We start from the raw sequence: 25,272 nt of genomic DNA, 5'->3' as shown, positions 1-25,272 counted from the left end.
CATAGGATAGCATAACATAATGTATAACATAACATCACATAGCATATAAAATAACATAGCCTAGCTTGGCATAATATATAACACAACATAACCTAGCACACCATGACATACAACATAAGAGCGCTGGCATGGCATAAAACAATGTAGCATAGCACACATAGCATAGAAAAACATAAAACAGAATAATAGATAGCACAGCATAACTAACATGTAACATATTATAGCATAGCCTACCATAACATGTAACATAGCATTAAACATAAAGCAAATCATATGGGAGTGCTGGGAAGGGAAGAGCGTGGTCACTTTAAATGACACAGAACGGGGGAAGGGAAGTGCTGGGTATAGAAAGGCAGGTCCCTGGCTAGGGCTCTAACCCCACGGACCTAGTGAGGACAGGCACTCCGGCTTTCCCACCCAAATGTTACATTTTCCAAGACCATCCTGGCCTGCCACACCCCCATTCTGGGCCTATAAAAACCCGAGACCCTAGGAGCACATGAGCAGAAGATGCAAACGGCTGGTCATCGCGAGGGCCTCGAGAGGAGCACAGCCGCAGAAGAGCACACCCACAGGCACCAGCACACAGGCAGGCCAGTGACGGGTGGGACACGTGACGATTGGCTGGGGCAGTCCGAGGAGAGCCGGGGCCGCTGAGCGGCCCAACTCCAGGGGAAAACCACCTCCCTGCTGGCTCCCCCATTGGCTGAGAGCTACTTCCACTCAATAAAACCTTGCACTCATTCTCCAAGCCCACGTGTGATCTGATTCTTCTGGTACACAAACACAAGAACCCGGGATACAGAAAGCCCTCTGTCCTTGCAACAAGGTAGAGAGTCTAATTAAACTGGTTAATGCAAGTTGCCTATAGGCAAACTAAAAGAGCACCCTGTAACACATGCCCACTGAGGCATAGACACTGCCGTAGGATCAGAGTCCCACAGCCTGCCTGTCTTCATGCTCCCCTAGAGATCTGAGCAGTGGAGCACTGAAGAAGTGAGCCACACCCTGATTGCACACCTTGCGAGGGGGACAAGGGAACCGTTCCCATTTCACTAACAGATACATCATAGTATAAAACATAGCAGAGCAGAGCATAGCATAGCATAGCATAAAACAGCAAATAATAGTATAATATACCAAAATATATCACATAACATCATAGCATAAAACGTATCATAGACTAAGCACAGTATAGCACAGCATAACATGTAACACAGCATAACATAGTATAACAAATAATCTAACATGATATAGCATAGAAAAGCATAGCATAAATCGTAACACAGCATAGCATAACGTGGCATATAACAGTATAACATAGCCTGTAACACAGTATAACAGCATAATATATAATACAGAATATAACACAACATAACATAGCACAGCATAGCATAACATGTAACACAGCATAAACAAAGCATAATACAGCATAACGTAACATATAACAGCATATAACACAGCATAACATAACACAGCATAGCATAAAATATAACATAACATAGCATAACATATAACGTAATATAGCATAACATAGAAAAGCATAGCATAAGTCATTACATAGCACAGAATAACACAGAACCTACCATAGCACAGCACAGCTCGGCATATAACATAATCTGACATGACACAGCACAGCACAGCAAATATGACAGCATGCAATACCATAACAGAAAACATGTGACATGCCATCCCATAACAATACGTAATGAAGACATTATTCCTCTTCCTTTTTAAGTCCAATATCTTCTCCTTTCTTTCTGAGAGGCAGTTGAGTGGGCACGCAGAGAACTTGGATTTGGAGGTCCTGGACTTGGATCCTGACTAGACTTGGCTTTTTATTTTGCAAGCCCAGGACAATAACCCTAAGGCTCACCTAATCTACGTCTACATATTTCAAAGTTATAACCAAGCAAATAGGTAAAATAATGTATATTCCGTATTTCGATTTTAACAAAACACACCTTTATAGCAACCTGGAAGGACAGGTACAAACTGGGTGGGGAACGGGGAAGGTGAACTGGAGTGAGGGCCTGAGGAACTGGCCATGCCTGAGACCCATCCCTTTCTCTTCCAATGCCCAGGCTATCTTCTAAGCTCCTCCAGCACTCATGGGTAGAGACCCCAGCCTGAATGTCTGTATTATTTCATCTGCCTCCTAAAACACGTCCATATGCATTCAACCTCTAATGCATATCTGTATCCATCCACTCTCCCAATGCATGTCTATTTTTCATCCATCCCTCCCCACAATGGGCATTATATTCCATTCATTCTTCATGGGTATTTGTGCTCCATCCATCCCCGCATGCACATTCATATTTGATCCACCTCCCCAATATGAACCCATATTCAATCTGCCTCTCCAATATGTGTCCATATTCCGTTTTTCCTCCCACAAGGGCATCTAGATTCTGCTTACCCACCCACAACACAAGTCCTTATTCTAACCTCCCAGTAGCCACCACATGGCCACTCCTCTGAATCGAAGTGTCCTTTACAGGCACGGCTTAGGGAACAAGCCATGCTAATTCTGGAAGTGTATGTAGGGTCATTTGGGCTGGGATGTCCAGGGTCCTAGATATCCAGAGTGGATTCTAAACTGAGGTATAGAGCTTTGATATCTTGGAGTCCTTGCACAGATGAATGTGGCTGGAGGAAGGTCAGAATTTAGTCCTTGAAAGCAAGGCTCAGTACAGGAGCTCTTCTAACCTGGATTTAAGGGTCGTACTGTTCTGTTGCTTTTTCTGCCATCAGTGATTAGTCCCAAGGGTTATCGTGTAACCAGTTCATCTCATGCCATATGTCTTGGTGTATTCCAGTCCTGCTACTGACACTCTTTAATTACCAGTTACCAGAATGAAAATTACCCAGTGCCAGAAACTACTTGCAAAAAACCAATGATGAAAGAACAACATCTATTCTATATGCTCCTCAATGACTAGGAGTGTGCCCCTGAATTTGGGGCCAAAACTAGATTTGAACAGACTACCTGAGCTACAGGTATTCTAACCAATCCCTTGGGAGGCCACAAAGGCCAAATTTCTTTCTGAATGCCAAGTATTCCCCTTGGTGCTCAGATCCTGCCAGGCACATTTGGGCTCGAGGAAGGGAGGATAACAGAAAGTTCAATGCCCAGCTAGTAGACCAAGGAAATCAAACCTGACCACTGGCTCTGCCATCTTCTATTCCTGGGACTTGCCTGTCACACAGTCACCTTCAAGTTCAGCACAAGCTGCTACACAAACCGAGTGTCTATCCTTGCAGAGATTAGCTTTGGCTTTCAACCACGATTCACTGAGCCGGATACACAGAATGTGAACCTTTTTCTATCAATATGTTCTACTTCAATAATTTCTCTAGGGATGGCTCTTTTTTGGTTTGAGTATCTTCCCTTATCATCTCTGTAAACATGAGGGCCCATTTAGACCTTAGTTCTCTTTCCACGGACCCACTCTTTTTCCAATATCTGCATTTCATACAAGAGATTGTTTACTTGGCTTGCCTCATTCCTGTTCACATAAGCAAACTCTGGCCTTTGATATCTATGGAGAAGGAAGAAGCGCTTATCTCCTTTCTTACAAAAAGCTTCATGACACTTTGCTTTGTGCACACAGGTTTATTTTGCTTATCTTTTCTGTTGCACAAACCCAGGTCTTCTGAAGCATTAACTTTAGTTCTCTCTAAACCTTAACGTATATCGTCTGAGTTCCTGCAGGGGGATTATTTCCAACTTTCCTCCTTCAAGGCTGCAACAGACCTTGGTACTATTTTACACTTCTTTACTAATTCTTTTTGAACTCGTGTTTACATACTAATAATTGAGAATCTCAATGGAAGCACTTATGATTCAAGCAGATTTCCCCTTATCTGATACTTCTTTATAGCATTATTCAATATGATCCTCCTTGATTCGACATCTTCCCTCCCTCATATCTTCTTTATTTTTCTTGGAGACATTTCTCAGGTAAGGCCAAGGGTAGACTACTCATTTAGATGTTTCTTGCACTTCAGTGCATTTTATAAAATCAGTAGAAATGAGTATGCATTTGTCTTGGACTCTCTTTTCCCCTTGACAGATCACATGAGCAGCATTTTAAGTGAATTGGCTTCATGAATATAGCCTTATGGACCCATGAACATCAGAGTTACACTCTAATAAAAAGTGTTGGACAAGCCACTACAAATGAGTGTATCCACATTCTTCTTTGCCCCATGTTGCATTTCAAGAATGACACTCAGAAATAAGCATCTGAATATCTGATGTGGTAGAAGAACCAACTATAAGGACTTCTAGAAAATAACCAGTCCGAGGAAATTGACCTTTGAAAAAGTCACACTAAGATATTTTTTAACCTCAAAGAACCTCCGTTTTACTTCCCAAGAGGGAACAAACACCTCAACCCCAACATCTTATGTTCCTCAATGCTTCCTCTATCTCATGTTCCTCAATTCCACTTTCCAAGTGTGATGTGGGTCCATCTACAGGGTGCAATATGGGAAAAATAAGAAAACCTGGCCACAAGGGAATCAAGATTTCCATACCATATAGAAGTTGAAGAAAGGCCTCTAGAAAGAGATTAAGACTGGTGAAAAATGAGTTGGTCATCAACATCTGTCTCAGAACCTTTCTTTAGCTACTCTACTTCTTTGCATACTCTTGTTCCCCTGGATTTTGCTTGTTCCTCTGGTAGGTAAATCATAATCTCACATTGACATCTTATGAGCTAAGGACTAAATGTTGAGGCTACCCTACCAACATCCTATGCAAACTTAGAGGGAAAATGAAAAGCAAAATATTAAGTGAAATTAGTAGATCCATCATGATAGTCAACGCTCTTTCTTAGCAAATGAGCCCCAAGTGGTACTCCTTGAAATTGTATCCACGGGCAAGATTACCTTTCTCCAGGTTACCCAAAAGCTATCACCAAAGGAGAAATAAATCTGCAACTGTCTGCTTCCAGCTGGTGCCAACACATCCTGCAGGAACATCAATTAACTAGAAAAGAATTTGGTCTCCACAATCAAATAATCATAGGAAGCCCCTGATGAGGTCACAGGTATAGATTTGGGGAGAATGGGCTAAGACAAACGGATAGCACCAGTACTCTCAAATGAAATAAATGTCTCAAGAATTCAAATCAGGCATGCGAGAGGCAGATCACCACACATTAGTTACCAATCCCAAGTTTGCTACACTAATTTCTAGCACAGGTCAGGCAAAACAATGTATTACTCACAGATGGGCAGCAAGAATCAGCAGAACCCTAGGATTCATGGCAAGTGGGTATCCTAAGACTCAAGAAAGCTGTCCGGGGCTAATGTAGTTGTGAGTGTGTGAATACTTCACTTTGCACCACAGCTGAGAGATCCCCAGAGAACTCAGTTCTGAGTTTTATATACTAGGCAACACCCGGGTCATTGAGATCAAGCATTGCAGGACATCTTTTTCTAGGAGAGATGAGGAAAAAGCCTGGGCTGTTCTGGATAGTTTATTCTTGTCTCAGGATGTTTCATTCTTGCTACATTCTGCCCAAAAATTGCAAGCAAAAAGGGTAAGAGCTAGGTCAGCCAAAGTCATTCGGGAAAGTATCCTGCAGGGTGAAAATGCAGCATCTTTTCTTTTACTTGAGATGAAGTGAACAAATTACAGCCAGTGGACTCCACAAAAATTTGACCGAAGTGGAATATCCCTTAATTTTTGCAGTATTCATTTTCTACTCTTAGTAAACATTTCTGTCTTTTAAAGTACTTGCTTCTTCTGGCTCAACAGGTCCTCTTAGTACAACATAATCTTAAATGTGAACAAATACATACATATATATATATATATATACACACACACACACACACACACGCACACAGAGAGAGAGAGAGAGAGAGTCTCTGTTGCCTAAGCTGGAGTGCAGTGCTGCAATCATGGCTCACTGCAGCCCCCACCTTGCTGGGCTCATGTGATCTTCCCACCTCAGCCTCCCAGGTAACTAGGACTACAGCCATGCACCACCACACCCTGCTAAAGGCAAGTATGATTTTCCTGAGATAGTGTATAAATCAAATCTCCTTTGGAGTAAGAAAGTGTGTCAATTAATTTGAGTTAATCATTACTCAATGTATATCTATATCGAGCCATTCCATCATATACCTTGAACAAATGCAGTTTTAATGTGTCAATTAAGTATTTTAAATTTTTAAAAAAGATTAGGACACAGACACATGCAGAGGGATAATGAATAAGCATGCATGCTGCTATGTTTATTGAACTAGCCCACTCAAACAGTTTCTCGGTATTGATCAGAATAGTGAGAAAATATCAAAAGCGTTTCTTAGATCCATAGATGCTTCCCAAGTCCCAGTGTCTCTATTAACCACATCTGGAATAGCAACAGTATTGGGATCAGCACATGAGTAAGCTCACCACTGGCCAGAAAACCTTTAAAAATCTATCTATCTTCTGCATATCCCAAGAGGTTTATTAAATGGTCATTGTATAAGTTTGCTCCGGCTGCCATAACAAAGTATGAGTGACTTAAAAAACATAAATTCACTTCTTACAATTCTGGAGGCTGGAAGTGCAAGATCAAGGTGTCTGCAGGGTTGGTTCTTCTTCAGGACTCTCTCCTTGGCTTGTAGATGCCATCTTCTCTCTGTGTCCTCACAGGGTCGTCCCTCTGTCTGTATCTGTGTCCTCATCTCCTCTTCTTATGAGGTGTCTTGGTCCATTTCAGGCAACTATAACTGAGTGCTATAGACTGGGGGGCTTATAAACAACAGACATCTATTCTCCCATGGTCCTGGAGGCCGGAAGTCTGAGATCAAGGTGTGGGCAGGGCTGGTTCCTCCTGAGGTCTCTCTTCTTGGCTTGGAGATGCCATCTTCTCCCTGTATCCTGACAGGGTCATGCCTCTGTGCATGTCTGCATCCTCATCTCCTTTTATAAATCTTAAAATACTGAATCAATAAAAATTCTACATATCCCAAGTGTGCAATGCGATGATTTGATATAGATATACATTAGGTAATGATTAACTCAGTCAAGTTAATGAACACATCTATCATCAACCACAGGTAACATTTGTGCGTGTGTGTATGTGTATGTGTGTGGTTAGAATATTAAAATCTGCCCTCTTATCAAATTTCAATTAGATAATACAGCATTATTAACTATAGTTACCATGCCATGCATTAGACCCCCAGAACTTATTCATCTTATAACTAACTAAAAGCTTGTACCCCTTAACCAACACCTGCCTATTTCTCTCATTTCTAAGGACATCAATCCTATTCAATGAGGGCTCACCCAGATGACCTCATCACACTTTAATTTCCTGCTTAAAGAAACTATCTCCAAATACAGTCAAATTCTGAAGTACTATGGGCTAGAATTTCAGCATATGAATTTTGGGGAGGATACAATTCTATACAATAGGTATAGATCAAAGATTACTATATGTTAGAACTCTGATGGTGGCTCCAATATTGTATTTTTCAGGGATGCCCTCTTGGTTGGGTTTGTCATTTTGGTAAGAGGAGGATACCTGTCATGTCCTCTGCCATAATCCTCACTTGAAGATCAGAAAGCCAATATTGGGGGTCGCTGGCAGGTAATAAGTATATACACTCCTAATATATATTCAGAGGCATGAGACACAATGGCAGGATGGCTTGAACCTATTTTGCTCATTGTGAGATAGAGTCACATCACAATTCTATTTAAGTGACTCCCCCACACTCAGCCCAGTGAGCCCCCATTCTGACTCAGCTGGCCTGGAAGCATTCCAAGTCACCAGGGACATGTGCTTAACTCCGAGCCAATGACCTATAAATCCTGAAAGAGCTGAATAGTTTTTTTTTTCTCATGTAAACGTCCGTTAATGGCTTCCGATCACTTGGATACAGTGCTTTGGATGTTATCAAGGGCTTGGTCTTTAAGGACACTATTCAAAAGATTCTTAGGCTGGAAATAACTGAGGTCTGGATACGGTTATGGGTCCACAACTCAGGATCATGGTGTCCCAAGAGAAACACCCACTCACTCTATTTGATATCTCCATGGTGGACAACAACATGGGCTCTTTCTCTACTGGGTCCCTAGAGATGCCATGATAAATTAACCTGCAACAAAGATCTCTGCAAATGAAACATTCTGGTCCACAGACTGCCTGATGCCTCTTCAGCAACCGTATCTAACAATGTTTAGTAGTTAAACAGTCTCCCTTGGTCTTGCCCATTTCCGGCTTTCCATGACTTAGTGAGCCTGTTCCCAATGTCTCACAAACACAACCTTCATTTCCTGCATTCAGAAAGGCAGATAAGGTAACATATTTGCAAGGAGCAGGATTTTCCCTTCTTCATAAATTTCTTGATGCTTTGATAAAGGGAGAAAGTGCCGAGCCTCCCTGGGGAACAAAGATGGCAGATACGTGGATCCCACGTGCTAGATCTACCCAAACTTTCACCAAAAGTCTTCCAATTCCTTCTTTCCTATTGCTGCAGGGACTTTCTGACATCTATGTTTATTTCAGATTCCATCACCAACAGATCAAACAGTTAAAATCCCTCTCAGCTACTCTGATAGATGCAACTGTGAAAATAAATTCTAACCAATTTATAACTATTTTCTTTCTTCCTTGACTAGCATGATTAGAATCTATTCCCATTTCCAAACATATTCCCTGGGTTTTCAGATAAAAAAAAAAACAACAACTGTTAAATAATGCCCTATTTTGGTGTACTTCTCTTCTTCCTGGATTCATCTATGGTGTAGTCTCCTCTTCCTTCTGGATTAATCTATGATGTAAACTTCTTTTCTCCCTGGATTCATCTACGGTGTAGTCTTCCTTTCCTTCTGGATTAATCTATGATGTAAACTTCTTTTCTCCCTGGATTCATTTATGGTATAGACTTCTCTTCCTCCTGGATTCATTTGTGGTGTAGACTTCTCTTCTTCCTGGATTCATCTATGCAAGTAACCACAGAGCCTGCTAGGATCTGACTCTCATTATAGGTCTGGAGACCACAAGAAGTCACAAGGGTGGGGCATGAAGAAAATTTGTACTTCCTTATCAGGTAACATCTCAGGTAAGGATATTACAAGGTCTTCAAACAAGGCAGAGACAGCCTCATCAAAGTATCCTGAGTTTTCATGAGCAAGGATACATCAGGGTAGTCTGAAAGATTTGCATTACAATTCCTGGAGTCACATACTTTCTTCATCAGCTTCACAAGAGACTTAGAAAAGCCGTAATTCATCTTCTGTTGAAATCACAGTATAATACTCCTCACTGGAATTTCAGATACACCAACCCTGGGCCCATAAGAAGTTAGATCTTTTGGCCAGACACAGTGGCTTGTGCCAGTAATCCCAGCGCCTTGGGAGGCTGAGGAGAGCAGATTACCTGAGCTCAGGAGTTTGAGACCAGGTTGGCCAAGATGGTGAAAACTCATCTACTAAAAATATAAAAAATTAGCTGGATGTGGTGGCACCTGTCTATAATCCCAGCTACAAAGGAGGCCGAGGAAGGAGAATTGCTTGAATCCGGGAGGCCCAGCTTGCAGTGAGCTCAGATGGTGCCACTGCACTCCAGCCTGGGCAACAGAAATTAGATCTTTTCTTTAAAGTGGGTGATAATAAAGTTCTTAATTTTCTCACTATTCCATGAGCTAAGAAATTAATATTATGTACAAGTGACTTTTGTTATTTAAGATTCTAGTGCACAGTAAGAAGCAGCCAGCATACTCCACCATCCTTGTATTCCTAAAGCCCATTAAAACGGTTCATTGCAACAGTCACATGGACAGCCAAACCAGTCCTTTCACTAAGCACTGCATTGAAATTAGTAACTTAAATGATTTTTTACCATAACATCCAAGTGTTAGTACAAATAATAATGACCCACCCAAAATTCTTCTTGATGGTTTTTTACCTGCATCTGTTACAGGAACTAATAGACAACGGGTTTTCATTGGCAGACAATAGAATACACTTAATTTACTTTAGGTAGACAAGTATTGTTAAGGATTTTGTAACATTTTATTTTTCAGAGAGGAACCCAGTCTCAAGGCATCCCTTATAGAAAATAATCATCTGGCCAGTAGGACATTCCATTTTTCAGCTGAGGACTCCAGAAGGACAAAATAGGATTGAGCCCCAGAGCTCAGTGAGGTATCTGGTCTACCTCATATAAGCAAGCGAGGCCTTGAGAATGTCTCAAATCAGAGAAACTGGGATGGGGCCCGGGACCCAGGCAGTTTTAGAGGTTTCTATGGTAATTATAATGTTGCTTACCTAGCCTGCAAAATTCTAGGAGGAACATTAAGAACAGAACTTGAAGAGATATTGAAAAATGCAGAGGGATTTGGAGAATGTGAATATGCTGTCTTTATGCTTTGTTTAGTTGACATTTAGGTCTGCAAACAGAAAGTTGAATTGTGGCTGTCTAATTAAGTGCACAATTTTTATATATGTGTGTGTGAAAGAGTATAAGCGTTTTGTTAAATTAACATAAGACTGTTCAGTTCATTTAACACTCTACATACATATATGTGCACGTGTGTGGATGCATATTTACATACACACACATAGTACACCTATTTATCATGCTAACAAAATGCCATTTGAAAGCAATAAGGAGAACTGGTGTCCAGAAATTATGAATAAATTTCTGGTTTAAAAATTTTCTAATCTCTGTAATTCTGCAGTATTCTTTGGTACGATCTCAAGGGCTTGAGGTTTGACTCATTTTACATTTATGGCACATATTCATAAAAACAACCAAATACAATCCTAATACAGATGCACCACCTAATTTTTAGAAGTTGTCATATTTATACAATCACCTTAAGATATACTTTGATAAATATTGTTTTGATTAATAATCAGGAAATCCATGCAAAAATAAACTTAGGAACTCCTTCCCTCCTTCTTTGATATAGTTAGCATTAAATGAACAAGAACAGCAATGATCAGTTCTAAGTTTTTATTTTCATTTTATGGTAGTTTATGTTTAACATTCCATCCTTACTAATGTAAATCTTGGTTGGCGGCATATACATTTTCCAGGGCTGCATTTCCATGTTGCTGCATTGTGCATTTTGCATTATTCAACTAATGCTGTGTAAAAGCATTTTATAGTAAGATCTAGGAAATGGAAGGGGAATAATATTAGCATTTCTTCATGAAATACTTTTAATGAGTCATTGAGTTCTTAAGGATTGATTAATTCACTCAAATGACACAAAAGTCAACATGATACGTACAGTTGTCAGAGTGCAAATTTCAGCATAGATATCTTAGACCAAATCTTTTTGACAGGAAAATGCACAATGGCTTAAAAATCAGGAGGACTTGATTAATTCAAAACCAGTCCTTTGTTAATGGACTACATCCTATGCAGCAGGTCTGGAAAGTGTGTTAGCACTCTATATTCCATTCAGCAGGAGGAAAAGAACATTTTGTATTCAGTAATGCCCTTCCCCTAAAATGTAATTGTGCCTCCAAAATATACGTCAGTTTTGGGGCTTGTAAAGTGTGCCATGCATTAAAACTAGCATTTAGCAGACCTGGTCATTATGTCATTTCCATAAAAATAGGTGGATTTCTCTCACTTTTCTTCCTTCTATCTTTGCAGGCTGTCTAGCTTTGCATTTTTTTATGTGGTTAATGGCAAGCATTTTATTGCTCAAAAATACAAAAATAGTAAAGAATTTACTTTTGTAAATTTACAAATGCATTAAATGTATTTTTGTAGTTAATTATACTCTTGTTTTTTATAGGGATTCTAGATCAATCTCCTGGAATACTTTTACTCCACAGGGAATATACTACACAACTTACTTAATTTAGTTGATTTATTAAAACAAAAATGTGTGCATATACATGTGCACACACACATATACATAGTAAGTCCTCAGTAACATCATGTGTACATACATACAAATATACATACATATATACACAAACAGTAAGTCCTCAGTGTTATCAATAAGTTCTTGGAACTTGCAACTTTAAGAAAAACAACACAGGCCGGGCGCGGTGGCTCAAGCCTGTAATCCCAGCACTTTGGGAGGCCGAGACGGGCGGATCACGGGGTCAGGAGATCGAGACCATCCTGGCTGACACGGTGAAACCCCGTCTCTACTAAAAAAAATACAAAAACTAGCCGGGCGAGGTGGCAGGCGCCTGTAGTCCCAGCTACACAGCTACACGGGAGGCTGAGGCAGGAGAATGGCGTAAACTCGGGAGGCGGAGCTTGCAGTGAGCTGAGATCCGGCCACTGCACTCCAGTCCGGGCGACAGAGCGAGACTCCGCCTCAAAAAAAAAAAAAAAAAAAAAAAAAAAAAAAAAAAAAAAAAGAAAGAAAAACAACACGTAGCAAGTTCTTGTATAATATGATTTTCATTCAAAGTTGTCACATTACAAAGGTGATGAGAAGAAAAAGATTGGTTTCATTATGTCATTTCACTTAAAGTTGCAGTTTCCAAACTGTCTACAACATTAATTGAAGACTTACTGTATGTAAATACAAGTTTACTTCACTAAGATACATAGAATGCATTTATCTGTATCTATTCAAATAAATTTCCATAGCCATTCATATATCTATATATACATAGATTGTATATATGTAAAGGTGTGTGTGTGTACATATATATGCACACATATATATACTTACACACATATATATTATACATGTATAAAATCTGTGTATGTCTGTCTGAAATTAGAAATTAGAGACATACACCATACTGAGTTATTATAAATATACCAAAGACATTATCACCTTTGGTTTGCAGTGTTTCAACCCCCAGATTTTATGTCTAAACAAGATAAGAGGAGTTAACTTCCTCTTTCTGTTAAGTATGACAAATAGCTTCAAAAAATGTTTACAAACCACTTTTCAGTCTAACATGTTGAAATGAAATCAGGATTTTAATATTTCTTTTTTTTTTTTTTATTTTTGAGACGGAGTCTCGCTCTGTCGCCCAGGCTGGAGTGCAGTGGCCGGATCTCAGCTCACTGCAAGCTCCGCCTCCCGGGTTTACGCCATTCTCCTGCCTCAGCCTCCCGAGTAGCTGGGACTACAGGCACCCGCCACCTCGCCCGGCTAGTTTTTTGTGTTTTTTAGTAGAGACGGGGTTTCACCGTGTTAGCCAGGATGGTCTCGATCTCCTGACCTCGTGATCCGCCCGTCTCGGCCTCCCAAAGTGCTGGGATTACAGGCTTGAGCCACCGCGCCCGGCCGATTTTGATATTTCTGAGTGCTTGTGAAAATAAAAATGTTTAACCCTTCTTACCTGTCGAAGAAGATATGTAAGAAATATAGTTTCAAGAACCAGAAGCATTAGATATCTTTCTTTTTTGTTCACGTATTTTTGCCACCTGTCATTACATCCCTGGAATCTTATATTAAATACACACCCTAAATCATACATATTCAAAATCAGGCCAGGCTTTCAGTCTTTACTGCTATGAGAAGGAGTTGAAGTCCTTGAGTTTTGTCCTAAAACCATAATAACAATAATAATCTCTCAACCCTATGGCTCTATCTTGTTACAGCTATTCTTTTTCTTTACTCTGTTGCTATTTACTCACTCCAAAGTCATTCCTTCACCCAATTTAATCTATATGGTCAAGGCATAGAAATTGCATTTGCTAAGCTCTCTGATCACTTAATTTTCAAACTCAATGAACAGCAAATAATTGTTGATATTGTTCCCCCTTCCTGGAATATCTTTCTCCATCTACAGCTTTCAACATTCTAGCCACCTTCAAGTGAACACTGAAATACTATTTCTTTCATGGAGTATATTGTTTTCTTTCCCCATTCCCCAGCTAAAAGTCATCCTTTCCTACTCTTTTTTCTTTTAACATTAAACTCTATCTAGAAAGACTCTATTCATTATAAATACAAAGAACTAGGTAAAGCTGCCTTATTATCCATTGTGATAGAATTATTCCCGTCTAACACATTATACCTGTTGTCTTCTAAGTTAGCAAACTGAAAAATGGCATTTATCTCAATATGCCTTAGAATAGAGTTATTTATGGGCACATCATTCTCCCCAACCTGACAATGAATTCCAGAGATCAATGGCTATTTTTACTCATCGTTTTATTTCTCACAGTTTTTAGATAATTCAGAGTAGGTTGTAGGTACTTAATACATGTGGTATTGAATTAACCTTTCTTTAAAAAAAATCAACATCCCCTTATCTGAGAAAGTATTTAAAGTACATATAAAACATATGTTTCTTCTCTTATATATTTGATATTCATGCTTCAGAAAAGTCTTACACTGTTATACCACATAAGAATAATACATGTGAGTATGCTTCGATTAGAATTAGTGTTTTTTAATGTATTTTGAATTAGCCCAGCCATCACTGATCACTAATGTGAATGGTTGTGCCTATTACAAATAGGTATGGCCCCCAAATTGTTATTCCACTCAATAAGAGTTCCCTCTTATTTTGAGGGCGGCCCCACACACTATACCCCCCACACACTCTACCCTCTTAGAGACAAAGAGAAGACCTAGATGATGTTAAATCCACAGCCACTATAAGCCCTTCGCCCTCTAATGTGGCCAAACAAAAGCTTGCTGTTTATCTACCTTGTATATTCAGGGTTTGATTACTTGTTTGAAAAAACATGGTTGTATCCATGAAAATGTGTCTGCACCCATTATCAAAGACCAGGACATTATTTAATATGGTGATTATGGCAAATTGGTTCGTTTAGCTATCACAGAAATAGAATTGAAGTTGCCAAAGAAAATACAGGCTGCTCAGTGAAATTTAAATCTTAGATAAAACTCACTTTTTTGCATAAATATTCACTTACTTTTGCACCAACCTAATACTTCCCAGATACTGCCTGGATATACTAATACTAAAAATATTCAGTGTATATGAAATTTAAATTAAACTGGTCATCTTGTACTTCTGCTTGCGAAAACTGACAATCATAAGGGTCACTTATTAAATTGTTTGTTGGCCAGCCGGGTGAGCAAACAACGTATTCAGGAGCTGAAGTTCTCACACCTGTTTTTGATGGAAGAATCCATTAACCACTATGCAAGTGCATCCTGTTAAAAAAAATACAATATATGCTATTACAATTTCAAAAATGCATAATTTTCTCCAAAACTTGGGCTGGTTTCCTATTTCGGTATCTTTAAAGAATTGGGAAACAGTTGCTGTCTGCACAATTTTTTTAAGCTCAATCATTTCTTAGGCTTTACTTCTTCAGGCTAAATGATCTCAATTCTTTGATTGTTCTTTTTCCTTACCAGTTAAGTATTTCAAAATAATGGTTTTCATTAATACACAAAATTGATGGTAAAGAAAAATTAGAAAAAGACCTATTGTCTAATAACTTCTTAGAGAATGAAGGTTCTTTCTGTGCTCTTTAATGATAATATTACACGTTATCTTTGAATCAGAAGAGCATCTATGAATAATGATAAGAAGGTACTGTCTTAATGAGCCCAGTCCATATGCATAACAGTTATGAAAGTCACTGCCGGGTTTTTATGGGAAATAATGGGCTCCGAAGATAAATATGTTTGGCAGGCATTTGATAACACAGCCACTGGATTTTATTCATCTTAGAACTCTGTTATTCAGATATTATCAATTTAGATAGGTTTAGACATCTCAAAGAAAATACTACTTCAGTTGCATTATTGAAAGAAAGTGCAAGTCAGATAAAAGACATTAGAGCTATAAAATCTCAGGAGTTTGGCAGAAATTACACAACATACTAATACCTTGCCACCAATAACACTTGTAGATAATTCTTTTCAGAGGTTTGGGAGCAGCAGGTATTGAAAACTCTAATTAGTCCACCTAACGTGGGTGATTAAATAAAGGCTTCTCTGGAGCGAATTATAAAACTACTTCATTTTTCTGGCAAAAGGGATAGACAGGAAAAATCTCTGACATATTGTCTATGGAATAAAAAAATAAATTTGATATGTCTCACATTTCTCTGAGTTGATCCAGAGTATTTTGGATATTAATGTGAACTATGTGTAAAATGGTAATTGTTTCTTGAATTACGATGAATATGTTGCTCATATCACCAGCTATACTGAAGGATTATTCTTTCTGCAACATCACTGGTAATTTTTAACTATGATTAATGATGGACTAGAGAAAGACACCAGCATCTAAACATTTGAATAGAGTTCTCCAAAACGGCAAAAGGACTAGATCTTGAAAAATTAGATATTTGCCACAAGGTGAGTAATAGACATTTTGAGATGTAGGTTCTCCCTAGGATAATAAACACATTTAACACAGTTCCACAAAAAGGTGCACAAATGATGTTCATGGAACACGGAAGGATGTTTTCAAAGTATATGGACCGGGTGCACTGGCTCACACCTGTAATCCCAGCACTTTGGGAGGCCAAGGCAGGTGGATCACCTGAGCTCAGGAGTTCGAGACCAGCCTGGGTAACATGGTGAAACCCTATCTCTACTAAAAATACAAAAAAGTAGCCAGGTTTAGTAGTGCACGCCTGTGGTCCTAGCTCTTCAGGAGGTTGAGGTGGGAGGAATCCTTGAGCCCAGGAGGTCAAGGGTGCAATGAGGGAGATTGTGGCACTGTACTCCAGCCTGGGTCACAAATGTGTAAATATAATCAAAAATACACTAGAAATCCAAAATAGCCATGAGGAGTGACTGAGTGACTAGCACTATTAAACATCAAAAAGCAACATAGTGAGAGGTAAAGCCAGCTGGGCTTCTGGGTCGGATGGGGACTTGGAGAACTTTTCTGTCTAGCTGAAGGATTGTAAACACACCAATCAGTGCTCTGTGTCTAGCTAAAGGTTTGTAAACACACCAAACAGCACTCTGTCAAAACGGACCAATCAGGGCTCTGTAAAATGGACCAATCAGCAGGATGTGGGTGGGGCCAAATAAGGGAATAAAAGCAGGCCACCCGAGCCAGCAGTGGTCACCCACTGGTGTCCCCTTCCAGGTTGTGTAAGCTTTGTTCTTTCGCTCGGCAATAAATCTTGCTGCTGCTCACTCTTTGGGTCTGCACCATCTTTAAGAGCTGTAACGCTCACAGCAAAGGTCTGCAACTTCACTCCTGAAGTCAGTGAGACCACGAACCCACCAGAAGGAATAAACTCCAGACACATCCGAATATCAGAAGGAACAAACTCTGGACACACCATCTTTAAGAACTGTAACACTCGCGGTAGGAGTCTGCAGCTTCATTCTTGAAGTCAGAGAGACCAAGAACCCACCAATTCCAGACACAATAGTGTCTCTATTTTGAAGAGAAGTATAGTCTTATTTATAAAAGACAAGCAAGTGGAGCAGAAGAGAAAGTTCATAATTAGATTTAAATACATAAGGAAATATGCATAAAAATATGCCATCTCAAACTACTGGGCACAGATTAGCTTTTTACCAAATGGTATTGAGATAACTTGTCAGACATTTAGAAAAAATAACATTAGATATGTCCTTCACACTGAAGGAAAAGATAAACTCTCAATAAGGAAATTAAATGTTTTTAAAAATCTATACCAGTATTAACATGACATAAGCAAATTCCTATTCATAACTCAAAATTCAAATGCCACACAAATATAAAAATATTTTGACTACAGTGAAAAAGAAAACTTTTAAATGGCCAAAATGGACAATAAACAAAGTCAAAAAGCAACGGATAAAAATAGAGAAAATATTCACAACATACATTGTAGGTTAAATGCTGAATAAGCCTAATAGATAAAACTTTTTCCTTAAATAGAGAAAAAGATTAAAATTAGGTAAAAAGCGTTAATAAACCGTGCATGTAAAATAAAACTCATAAACACAGGAAAAGAATGTAAAGCCAAACTCAGAAAAAATGAAAATAAAGCAAACTTTATGAGATACCAGTTCTCCAATTCCAATTTTATAAAACTTTGGTGTGCTTGTGAGAAAACCATCATTTTTTAGTTGAAAACAAATTTGTATTATTTTTTGGAAGATAATTTGGAGATATCTTAGAAATAAAAATAAATAAATAAAAATAACCAAAAAGAAAATCAGTAAGACTTCATTTTCCATTCGAACCATCAATGCCACTTCTCAGAATTTATCCAAAGGATGCATGTCCAATAATATGAAAATCCACGTGTGTAAAATTATTTACTGCAGTGCTGTCTGAACTTGTCTATTGGGAATAAAGCTAAATGCTCTTCCATAGGTGAATGTTCTAATAATCTATGGTGCATACATGCAATGGTGTATTCTGAAACTGTAGAAAAGAGAAAATGAAAACATTATTTTAAACTGATATAGAGATTTTTTAAAATATTAAGTGAAACAATAAAAAGGAAAACAGTGCCTATGTTAAGAAACTTTTGTGCAAGAAAGAAGCTAAAAGGTGAAATGAGAAACAAGAAGGCTCATTTGTGTAAAAAGAAGCATGGTCAAATAAAACAGAAACTAATGAAGTTCAAAACCTGCAGGGCTGAATGCAAATAGGATGGAAAGATCGGGGAGGTGAGAGCAAATAATAAGGAATGAGGAGTGACACTTTTCTGAGTACTTTTTGTATTATTTTCACTTTTAGTATTACATATGTTCACATACTCAAAAATAGACATATAATCGAAAAGACAGGGAGGGAAAAGAAAACGGAAAGTTCGTACAAACCAAAACAAATGAACCTAAATAAGTAGCATAACCACATTGAAGGACAGTGGGGGAAAAGTAACACTCAGATGAAGCATTGTGCCTATATACCTCAGGCTAAAAACAAAAGAAAGTTTTGAGCGTCTAGAACTCTACTTGATAGGTTTGTTTTATACTGGTATAGTTAGCAGTTCTTCAGGTCTAAAGATTATAGTCTTGAAGCATTGTTGATTTGCTGACTTTCGTCATTGTTCTGATAATATACAAAAGAATGTCCATGTATTTCAAGAAATACCCACTGAAGTAGTTAGGGGTAAATGAGAATTACATTTGCAACTTATGATGCAACAGTTATAAAATTAGATGCATAGTTACACTTACAAAAAAAGGCAGACAAAAAGACAAAATAAAATAGCAAGCAAATATAAAAATCAGTAAGAATTCATTTTTCTTATACGTACCCACGGGTGCACACAAGAAGTGATAAAAGCAAAAGTGGCAACACGTTAACATTGAGCAAATCTGAGCGAATTTGGTGAATGTGTGTGGACTTTCTTGGTACTTCATAAATTTCAATAAGTCTGAAATTATTTGAAATAGAATGATATCAAAAGGACGGACATAAAATAAATCTACCTTCATCATTGCTCAGCTATTTAAATGTTTCTCATTTGTGAGGAGGGCAAAGACCACCTGGTGACTATCAAACAGACCATCCAGAACCAAAATTCCCTATCTAAGGAATTTACAAGTAATTAGACTTCTCTATTATCTAAAGCTGTCATCCAGTACCTGGCTTCTTTCCCCAGATTTGTGAGTAACTAGAATTTCTACACATCTCTGGAATGCATGCATTTCGAAATTCATTGTGCAACCCTTGCTGACATTAAGGCATCAAAATGTCTACAAATGTAATCATTTATCATGACCTATGTGGCTAATGTGGTCCAAGTTACCTTTCAGCTCCCACTTTAGGGTTCATAAATACCCCTAACGAAAAATCCACCAGGTGTGCTCAGTCCTCTCTTGCTGAGGCACCTGCTGCATTCTTCTGCAGCATTCTTTCTGTGGGATAACACCTTCCTTTTCAAACCTATGCTGTTGTCGGTAAATTCTTCTTGCTACCCATGAGCTAGTGATTTTCCACTGCTGGGGCTCTGACACCCGGCCCAGCAATTCATTGCATTTATTTGAGTGATTACCAAAAGGAGTAACCCCTGCTATGTCCTGGCAGTGGAAAAATCCTAGAGAGACAAGCTATAGCACCAAAGCGTATTCCAATGCTGTTGGATCGCAACATTGTATTCCTGGACCACAGTGAGGATGAGGGATGCTGGACTGGGGAAGGGTCCTGGGAAGCTGGAGAGGGGCATGGGTACAAAATGAACCACCAAAACCATGTTAATAGCACTCACTAGCCATCTATGCTACACCACACGTGCTACATACCCTAATGTGAGTAGACACTCCACACTCACTCAACATTTAGAGCAATAAAACACCTGGGCAAACCAGATGCCTAACTTCAGAACAAAGAGATAATTCAACAACAAGAAGGGAATGTTCTAATTTTTGTGTCAAGTTAATACTCTCAAAGTGTTTCTAGAGGATGGTCCAGGCAGAAAACAAGAAAAGGGTCCTATAAAAAGCAGGAGTGTAAGATGTGTTTACATGTGTGTGTACACATATGTATGTGTGAATGTGTGTGTGTGCAGCATAACATATACACGAGTCTAATATACAGTTACATAACTATGTAAACATATGTATAAATAGATATTACATTTATTTATATGTAATGAAATAAATTTCCCTCAAATTAAAAAAAATTTGAAATTTAGAAATGAGTGGCTCAACAAATGCAAAGTAGAATGAAAACAAAAGTCCTACTCCCTGATGAAAAACTGTGAAAAGAAAAAAGTCCAGAAATAAATAATCCAAGAATTTATCATGATAAGTTTGATGCCATATTTTTCCTTACAATGAATCAAGGTCTCTCAACAGCCAAAGAGGGAAAATATATATATTATTTTAACCCAGGAATCTGAGAAGAAGCCAAACATTCAAGGGTTAGAGCAAAATTTTATTAAATATAAGAATTCAGATTTTTTACATTTGTCTCCCCATTCATGCTTTTTAAATTTTTTTTTTAAATGGTTATTCTTAAAGAAAAATTTCAACTGAATGGAAAGAAACAGAAGACATATCAGGATAGAACACCAGGAAATAGCACCAAATCGAAAGGAAAGGTGAAAGTTAATTCAGGATCCAATAAATTTTGATCCTTGAAAGTATCTTTGTTTAGCAGTGAAGTTTAAATAATGCAGAAATACATTTCCATCCATTTGAATCCAACTAAAGTTTTTAAATGAATAATATTTACATAATATTGGAATACTTTCTCTTATTGAGTTAGAACTATTTTGGAATTCAACCAACAATAAAACCCCAAAGACTTTCTCACATTATAGAAACTTGGAAATGTAAAAGTATTACTATAAAGATAAAACTTGGAAGAAAGAAGAGATGCACCAATTTTCTGAAATTTTAGAAAAAACAAATACTTTTTCAGAAACTAACTTGGGGGCATCTGAAATACTGAAGGCTATTAAAGTTGAAATGTTCACTATAAATTATAAAAACTACATTTAAAATGTTTAATTAATTAAGTTTGACATTGGAGAGCGAGATACTTTTTTGGATTTTTTAAATATAAGAGCATTTTAATGAATTTCCCAGTGGGTTTGAATAATTTACGTAGTTTGATTTGAAACAGCATGGGGTATAAACGAATGGTACATCTACGTGTGTAATTTTCATAGCCTAAAAACACCTGCAAGTAATTGGAAAGCAATGACGCTTTTGCTGAGAAGGGATTCTGCTACAGAGATTCAGAATACTGACTTTGGAAAAACCAAACCTCTTCTGGGGTAAGTGGCCGCGGACAGGCTGTCAGACCCCTAAACCTTGGCTTTGTCAAAGCCAAATAAAATACAGAGGCAAATCTCTGAAATGAAAACATTTATTTGGGAAGAAAGAATTGCAATTCGGGGCATATACACAGACCTGGTGCTCTTCACTGTGTCTGAAGAACAAAGAAAAAGAGGTTTTAGGAAAGGGAGAAATGTTATGTATTGCTTTTTGTGAAAGTTCATTGGCACTAGTAAGGTTTTGGGGAGCGGGCAAGTTTTGATCCGTCAGGGAAGGCAGCCACAGTTGGTTGTTTCAGCAGCCAGTAGATAAAACCAGTTTCAGGTCACAGCAGGCAGTTTTAGCTGCTGGGCTTGCAGTGAATTCCATTTTTGGAGCAATCCTCTGTCCCCTAAGTGCTTTTTCCTCCTGGTCTCTAGACTCTTGTTTTCATCGGCTGTGACAAGAATGACTCACTTCGTAGGATCAGCTTTCACAGTTTCTTAGCCTGATTCGGATTTTTATCAAAATCTTGATACCACTTACCTCAGTGGGCTGCTGTGAAGATCAAACATGGAAACAAGCAGAAGGATCAGTGGAATCATAGCAACAGCAGAAACTGGTTCGTTGTAGTTGTTGGTATCAATTGGAAGTTACTGAATGAAAGAAGAGATTAAGCCGTCAGATAATAGGAGTCTCAGGTGAGTTTTAAGGTTGGAGTGACCTTTAAAAGGAATCTGACCCTACCAAGACACATCTAAGACTCAAGCAGAGCAGTAGAAATGGTGCAAACAAAATACAGTTTATAAAGACTATTCTAATAGGCCAAGAATATTGCCGAGTAGCATTTCTCAGACTCCCTAAAATCTCTTTATATTCTTCAAACTTCTTGAGAAACCTCTGTTGATGTGAATTTTACCTGTCCAATATTTACCACTGTGTACTTAGAATTAAAAAATATATAAATTTATTAACTTATTTTAAAATGGCAATAATAAACATTATAAATTAATAAATACCATATTTTGGCTAAAATAACTCTATGTTCTAAGGCAAAAAAATTAATGAGAGGTATGGCATTCTTTTACATGTTTGCAAATTTTTTAAATGTCTGATTTAATAAAGGACAAATGAATTCTCTTGTCTTCTGTATCCAATCTGCTGCAATGATTTTTTTTTTGTTTTTTGTTTTCATTTGTTTGCTTTGGGACAGGGTCTCACTCTGTCACCCAGGCTGGAGTGCAGTGATGCCATCATAGCTCACCACAGCCTCTACCTCCTGGGCTCAAGTGATCCTCCCACCTCAGCTTTCCAAGTAGCTGGAACTATAGGCACATGCCACCACTCCCAGCTAATTTTTTTTTTTTGAGATGGGTTATTTTTTTTTAGAGATGAGGTTTCACCCAGACTGGTCGCAAACTCCTCAGCTTAAGTGACCCACCCACCTTGGCCTCCCAAAGTGCTGCGATTGCAGGCATGAGCCACTGCACCTGGACTGCAATATTGTTTTGTCTGATATAGGTAGAAAATCTGGCCTTTCACAGATGGTAACTGGAAAAGGGAGAAATATTCTAATAGTCTTTGCAGGTAGCTGGGGTTTGATACTACACCAAAACCCAATAAATGGTAGTTTTTTAAAGAAATTTTAGATTGCTGTATGGAATCTGAAATCATTATCAATGAAATTTTCTTATTTTGTTAGATTAATATCAATAATTAATTACATTAATTATCTATTACATTTTTGAGGGGCTCTTTAACCATGCATGGCTGTGTAGCATCATACAATATTCACTTGGAAAATATTGCTTCCCTAAGTTTTGCTGATCTTACAGACTTTGACAAATTTTTGTTATGCAATATTAAAAAAAATCACATATGTTAGTCACAACTGATGTATCCCTTATGAAACACCTTATGTATTGAAAAATTGTCTAGCTTAGAGTATTGGATGGAAGTTTCCCAAAATTCTATGGTTCTCTTGCAAGTCCAAATGCATCACTGTCAACAAATGCTGTTAGCTGTTTTCCATGAAGTGACGAGCTCACTTCACTCATTTTAGACAAAATGTCTGCCCTAGACTGAAAATCAGAAGAAACATAGTTTATCATTCCCCTGTTCTAGTAAAACCCATGTTCCATCGTAAAAAAGATGTGTATTCGGGAGTGGATCAATATATATGTAATAAGTGAATGAATTTGTTTCATAAAGGACTTCCTTAGGTAAATTTTGTTTTCTTTCTTTTTTGTTTGTTTGTTCTACTATTAGTGCCAGACAGAAAAGAATGAAATAACACACCAATAAGGCTTAGTGCCACTGCCTTCATCCATGCTACGTCACTAGCTTTTGCAGCATAAGGTAAATGTCAACCCAGTGAGAAAGGAAAATAATGTATTCATATTATTATGAAAATACTTCTGACCTGTCTGTTTCCCTGAGTGGGTCTCCATGACACCCTGGGTTCTACATACCAAACACACGTTCGGAAGCACTGTCCTACAGGAAAGCCTATTTAGGAAGAAAACATACCTTGGAATTTTTGAGCTAAAATGAATATAGGTAATAAGAATCTTTCCTGGTGATTTAATGAAGACTTATGCAACAGGAAAAAATATATATTTTCTGGATTAGTTGTCTCATAGAGAAATGCATCTCATTCGCCCAACAAATATTTATTCAGTGCCAAGTATGTGCTTTAGGCATGTCTTCTGGGGTTCTTCAGCAGGTAAACAAGACAACAGACGGAAATAGGTGGTTTCTGATAACGATAAGGGATTTCTTTTATTCAAGATGGTACTTAGTAGTAGGAAAACCCTGCAACATGCTCATGTTGGAAGGAAACAGGCTTGTCAGTGGGTGAAAAGTTAGAATTTACATTCTGACATGCAAGCAAAACTATTGCTGCAGGTTAATCCATGACCACACATAGTCCTCAAAGACATTTTCATGGATCGCTGGAGGATTCCTAATCACTCTCCAGCTTGTGCTGCCAAAGCTCTCTTTGGAAACTTCCAGGAAATATTATGTTCAATTGAGGAAAATTATATGCAAAAATAACTTTCTATTTATGTAAAAGATGGGGTCTGGGGTGGGTGGCTCAGAGCCCAGTAGAAGTTGTTACTGGTATAGTTGCCATTGTTGTTTTTGTTATTTCATTTTGGGCTGTATTTAGAGGGTGGTTCATATCTAAACCGAATAAGAGACAGATATCTTAGAATTTAAATTTCCAACATTTCTTTTCAAAGAAATGCTTCAAATTTTTTCAACAGAAATGATTTGATATTTTTTTCCATTTTTCTTTCCTTTTCATTTACCCAACTAGAAGTAAGTATTCCAATAGCAAACTGACCCTTTGTTGCTCTTCCTGTCACCCGTAAATTTGTCCATGACTGCTTAAAGCTGAGCCATTCTAAATTGGATCCTCTATTATGTCCCGTCCCTCTGATTATGGACAGAGAAGCAAGTCCCTCTGAATGCCTGTGCAACTGCGACCATGATTCTAGAATACCATTATCAGAAGACATCTAGATCCTGATAACACGTCTTGAGCAAGTGGGTGAGAATTCCTTAAAAATCACAGCTCTGTGCCAGGCACAGTGTCTCAAGTCCATAATCTCAGTGATTCAGGAGGTCAAAAAGGGAAGCTCACTTGAACCCAGGAGATTGGGGCTGCAGTGAGCTATGTGTCAGGTCTCTGAGCCAAAGCTAAGC

This window comes from Colobus angolensis, unplaced genomic scaffold (genome assembly GCF_000951035.1).
Source record: "Colobus angolensis palliatus isolate OR3802 unplaced genomic scaffold, Cang.pa_1.0 Scaffold459, whole genome shotgun sequence".
In the NCBI taxonomy this organism is placed as follows: Eukaryota; Metazoa; Chordata; class Mammalia; order Primates; family Cercopithecidae; genus Colobus; species Colobus angolensis.
Note: the sequence above shows the minus strand (reverse complement) of the source record.